Source organism: Gossypium raimondii, chromosome 7 (genome assembly GCF_025698545.1).
Source record: "Gossypium raimondii isolate GPD5lz chromosome 7, ASM2569854v1, whole genome shotgun sequence".
Taxonomy (NCBI): Eukaryota; Viridiplantae; Streptophyta; class Magnoliopsida; order Malvales; family Malvaceae; genus Gossypium; species Gossypium raimondii.
The window spans coordinates 23,166,038-23,172,180 of record NC_068571.1 but is presented as its reverse complement, the minus strand read 5'-3'; the positions used below and the strand labels follow the sequence as shown (position 1 = coordinate 23,172,180).

General features: G+C 38.5%; 1 non-coding gene across 1 annotated transcript; it reads left to right on the top strand.

The window, feature by feature from the left end:
* The first annotated feature begins 1,183 nt into the window (after positions 1–1,183).
* Positions 1,184–1,290, top strand: LOC128042764 (small nucleolar RNA R71). Its single transcript, XR_008198276.1, has one exon. It is a non-coding gene; the product is annotated as a small nucleolar RNA R71 (small nucleolar RNA).
* Positions 1,291–6,143: the final 4,853 nt, after the last annotated feature.

Sequence of the window (6,143 nt, the reverse complement as noted above, 5' to 3'; positions counted from 1 at the left end):
CAAATTCTCCAAGTCTTCGTTTCTTAGACAAGATATCTTTCATGAACTTGACTTTGTTCAGCATTTGCTCAATTGCTTCAACCAACAGGATGTTGATGTGAAGGTACTTGAGTATGTCAAGGGACTTCTTGAATTGAATCTCTTGCTTTTGTTTCTGAAGTCTTTGAGGGTAGGGTGGTGGTGGTTTCATTACTAGGACTGATTCTAGTTGTTTTGTCTTTGGGGACAATTCTGCATCTAATGACACTGTTATTGGATTAGAAATAGCTGGTCCTCAGGTTACTTTGTTAGGTTTTTCAGATTTTGGTTCTGGTGAAACTAGAATTTCAACACTTGGTTGAACTTCTTCTGAATCTTGAGCGTCAGCTGGCTCCTTTTCAACTTTGACAGTGTTGGGCTCTACTATCTTTCCGCTCCTTAATGTCAACACTTTACAGTGTTCCTTCCCCAGATTTCTCGAATTCTCCGTGTCACTAGGTAGACCACCTTGTTTTTAGTTCCTGAGTTCAGTAGCAAGCTGGCCCACTTGATTCTCCAAATTCCTTAGAGTGGTGTCGTTTTTCGCCATGTATGCCTTCAACAGATTCTCTAAGCTATTGGGTGGTTCCACTTGGGTTGGTTTTTGAACTTGTTGGGGAAACTAGGTGGTTGATTTGGTCTAGGTTGGGCGTAAGTGTTACTGGTTCCAGCCCCTTGGCTACTCCAGGAAAAATTTGGGTGATTTCGCCACGATGAGTTATAAAAGTTGGATTGCAATCCTTGCCTCCCTCGATTTTTGTTTTGGTTACCCATGTAATATACGGATTCGGGGTTCGATGGACATTCTTCAAATAAATGTCTTTCCCCACAATACACATAGGCTATATTCTCAAATTGGTTAGGTGGTTGGGATGCAAAACTATTAGACCCATTAGTGGTAAGATTCTTAAGCATTGGGGATATTGAAGATACCTGGAATGCGAGTGAAGTGAGAGTGTCCACTTCATGTAATCCAGTGACTCGTCTTCCTGACATTGCTCGATTGCTTGGCCATTGATAATTGTTGTTGGCAATCCTCTCAATAATTTCGTAAGCCTCATTATAAGACTTAGAAAGGAGAGCACCATTAGTAGAGGCGTCTACTACCATCCTCGTGTGAGCGTTGAAACCATTATAGAATGTCTCAAGTTGAATGCAATGTGGGATTCCATGATGAGGGCACTTGCGTAAGAACTCTTTGTACCTTTCCCATGCTTCATACAGAGACTCATCATCCATTTGTTGGAAGGTAGTGATCTCATTCCTCAACTTGGCAGTCTTGCTTGACGGGAAATACTTCATGAGGAATATCTCGGCTAACTCTTGCTATGTAGAAATGGAGTTTGGGGGCAATGAGTTCAACCAGGCACGAGCTCTGTCCCTTAGCGAATATGGGAACAACTTCAGTCGTAATACATCTTCGGGTACTCCGGCTAACTTGAAAGAATCACTCACTTCCATAAATAGTCTTAAGTGAAAATGAGGATATTCAGTAGACATTCCACTAAATTGGCTTACAGTCTGAAGCATCTGGAACATGACTAGCTTCAGCTCGAATTGTTGTGCCTCGATTTTGGGTCTCCTAATACCCAGATTAAGATCGTTAAATACTGGCACAGCATACTGTCGTAAAGCTCTGTCCCTATCATCAGCAATAAGGATAGGATTCTGAGCAAGGTTTGCTATGTTTCCTTGATTCATATTCTCAAAGTTTATCTCTTTGGTCCTTCTTTGGTTCGCTTGTCTTCTTCGTTGTCGAAAGGTTCGTTCTATTTTAGGGTCCACAGGGAGCAAGTCAATAATCTGGTCAATACTCATAAACACCTCAAAAAATCACAGAAAGCTTAAGTAAAGATTTAAACAGGAAAATAAATAAACCAAAATTTAAAAATAAATTTACAAATAATGGTTTTTTTAAAACAGTCCCCGGCAACGGCGCTAAAAACTTGGAACAACGAAAATGTGCAAGTGCACACAATTGCAACAAGTAATAAAGTGACAAGTAAATGTCGACTTATCGTACCCACAGAGACTGTAAAAAGGAATATTTATGAAATTAATGTTAAAACACTTTGGTGATGGAAAATATTTTGGTTTAAAGATGATTAAAAACTAAGGATTAAAAACTAAGTAAAAAGAAAAAAATTTAAAAATAAAAAGGTTCTAAGACACGATTTCAAATAAGGTTTAATCAAGATGATATAATTGTGTTCGATTAATTACATTCCTTTAACTTAGAATTATTAAACTTATGTTTATACTGCTACGAACAAATTCACGGCAACTCGGTAATTTGCTAACTACTGCTCATACATACTTATTAAATTAATCAATCTCTTGAACATTTTTCAATGTCAATCTAAGCGATTAATCAATCTTCACAAGCATATAAAAGATCAAGTAGGTAACAGAGTATTTCTACCTTGAAACAGTTTAATCACAATAATCTTGCAAGTTATGCAAGGTATATGTATCGAAATAGGAGCCTGAGTCAAAACAGATTTGAACTTCTCAAAGCTCGATTATTGCTCATTAGTATAGAAAAATGGGGTGTTCTTATGCAATAGCTTAGTCAGAGGAGCTACAATTAATGAAAACCCCTCGACAAATCTCTAATAATAACTCCCAAGCCCAAGAAACATTTCTAGGCTGTTTCCACTCAAGCACAGCCTCAGTTTTCCTAGGATCAACTCGGATCCCCTCCGGTAAAACCACATGATCAACATGATCAACATGATCAGTCTCAGTCTTAGAGTATACCAAAATATCGTCGATGAAAACCATGACAAACTAATCCAAATACGGCTAAAAGACTTGATTCATGAGAACCATGAATGCAATCAAAGCACTCGTCAAACTAAAAGGCATGATAAGGAACTCGTAGTGCCCATAACGAGTCCTAAAAACAAATTTATGCACATTAACCTTTTTCACCTTAAACTAATGATACCTAGAACGAAGATCAATCCTCAAGAACACTGATGCCTCACGAAACTGATCGAACAAGTTGTCAATTATTGGAATTGGGTACTTATTCTTTATCGTCAATTTATTCAACTATCAGTAATCCATACACATCCTCATAGTACCATATTTCTTTTTCACAAAAAGAACTGGTGCTCCCCATGGAGACACACTAGGCTTGATGAACCCTCGATTGAGAGGTTCCTAAAGCTGTACTTTCAATTCCATAAGCTCCTTCGGTGCCATACGGTAGGGAGTAATGGACACCATAGTTGTTCTAGGAAAAACCTCAATACTTAACTCAACCTCCCTATCCAGTGGTAACCCCGATAATTCTTTGGAAAAGATGCTCAGAAGTTCTTTTACTTTCTAAATAACCTCAACAGAAGATTCCACAGAAGTCATGTCTTGCACATACGCTAGAAACACCTCAAACCCTTTTCGAACTAAATTTTTAGATACTTGAGCGGAGATTACATTAGATAGGTAATCTCGATGCTCACCAACCATTACAATCTCCACATCTTCCTTAGATTACAAATTTACTCTCTTTGTAGCACAATCCAAATTGACTCGATGCTCCACGAGCCTATCCATACCCAGAATCAAATCAAACTCCCCGAATGATAACTCCATCAAATCACCTAGAAATAAAACCCTTTGTATCTCAACAAGACACCTCCTATAAACTTTATTAACTTGCATTCACTGACCCAACGGACTAACCCCAGTAGAACTACTCTTAACAAGAATTCCCAGATTAATAGAAAAAGTACAAGCTATGTATGAGTGGGATTAACCAGTATCTATCAATGCAAAATAACGAATAGAATTGTAACACCCCAAACCCGACCTACAAGTTTAAACCGAATCTCAAAGGTTACATTGATCACCGAAGTTATCGTAGGAAAATTTTACAAAAAAAAATTATCTAAAATTCCATTACAAACACATTTTTCTATTTTCAAACCAATAACATTTAATCATTTAGATTTCACTTAGAAAAATTACAGTTAAGTTTAATTTATGAACAAAGTAAGATTTACGAGAAAAATCCACAATAGAACTTGTAACACAATTTTTATAAAACCTTACAGTTCGAAACAATATATCAAAACGAGTGAAATGAAGAACTGTTAACCTGTTTAACCGTGATTGTCTGAGGCCTCTACATACCGAGTCTAGCTACAGAAAATAGAAGTACCTGAAAAAGGGAAACTAAGAGGGTGACCTACACGAGTTCAGTGTGAGTTTGAGACATGACTAACAACAAAATTACAGATCAAAATTCCAAATACCAGAACAACAGTGAAACATACTTACAAAGATACATAGAACCAAAAAGTATACACGAAGCCAACGTCCCAAACGAATGTACTCAAGCAAAGCACTTATCATCACACAGTGTTACAAAATGTCATTACACGCAAGAATAATCTGAAATGATAAGTCAAATAGACAGAAGGCAGAAAAACAAACTTACACCAAATCACTTAATCAGATGTTTATGAATGCAGTCAAGCAGTGAAGACCCACCCATCCAGCCAAAACATCTATCTGTCCCTCGATCACACCATAATAGAGCTGTTTAAGTACATCCAACTAGACACACACTTAGGACCTGGAAAGTTCCATCCAACCCTATGCACCATGTATGTGGACTAAGCCACTTAGATAAAAGTACACAACAAAGCTGACGTAGATACAGTGTAGTGCATTATGGTAAATCACTATATAGATATGTTGTAGTTAAACTACCAGATCAGATTAGAATCAGTCTTTCTTCATTTCACAACCAAACCCCAAAATATGATGCAAATACAACAATGCACACCAAACACGAACAGTCAAAGAGACACAGAAGGTCGTAAACAATCAAACAAATACAAAATTCTGTGCGATTACAAAAATACACACTCTTTGGAATCATACACACAGAATCAGAGTATAGAATCAGAATGCTCTTACACACACATACTCTATATCAAATTTCTTTACAGTTATCGGACACGGTTTCATTTTGCAGATTACATTACAAACATGATCTATCAAATTGAAAGTTTAGCACCAAGCTTACAGTTAATCACACGACCCTAAGCCGTATCAGATTCCTTAGTACATATACAGAGACCCCAAAAATAGTTGGACGACACAACAAACAGAATGGATAATTTCTGCTAAAGAATAAAAGTTTATGAAACAGGGCCACACGCCTGTGTGCTCTAACCGTCTGAAAGTGTTTAGGTCGTGTGGGGTTTAACACACCCATGTGGAGAGGCACACACTTGTGTGGAAGGAGGCACACAACCGTGTGGCCAAGGCACACGCCCGTGTGACCTAGGGACATGGCCGTGCGATCCGGCCGTGTAACTCTCTGCCCGTTTGTCCTGTGAGGGTCTCACACGCCCGTGTGCCAACCAGACACGGCCGTGTGTCCAAAACACACGCACATGTAGGATCCCTAAATCCCCTAATTGGCCACACTGTCGTGTGGCCAGGCCGTGTGACACCAAAGCATTCAACCCTAAAACCCTAATGGACAAGCCCGAGTGTGCTTGGGACACAGTCGTATGGAAGTCGACTAAAAACCCCAAATAAGCCAAATGGTCGTGTGGCACCAGAATTTGCCTAGAAACCCCTAAATCCCAAATGTACACGGCCGTGTAAACTTCTTGTGTGAGGGCACATGCTTATGTGGCCACCTGTGTGGTCACAAAACCACACCAAAATTGGCTGCAAATCATGCCTTTCTTTTTAGAATTGCATTCACAACATCTGTGGACCTAAAACCCACCCCAAAATTGCTTAACAATCCCTCAACCATCAACAAAATAAATCCCATCCGCTTTAATCCAAAAACATACAAGAAAAAGCAAAACTCCAACATCGAAACCTAACAATTTAGAAAATACCAATAACTACCGAATTTCACATAGCCAATTCGTAATTTCATTAATGGAAAAGAAAGGTTTGAATCCCGCACCTGACTCGCGACCAAAACTTCAAGATACCGACTTAACAACAAAGAACCGATGCTTTCCAAAACAAAATCGTTCTTCTTTTTTTCCAAAGGTGTAAGAAAACGAAGAAGAAAAGAAGGAGAAAGTAAAACATGGTGAGGGAGAAAAGAGAACGTGCAAACCCAAAAAAAGGAAAAAATC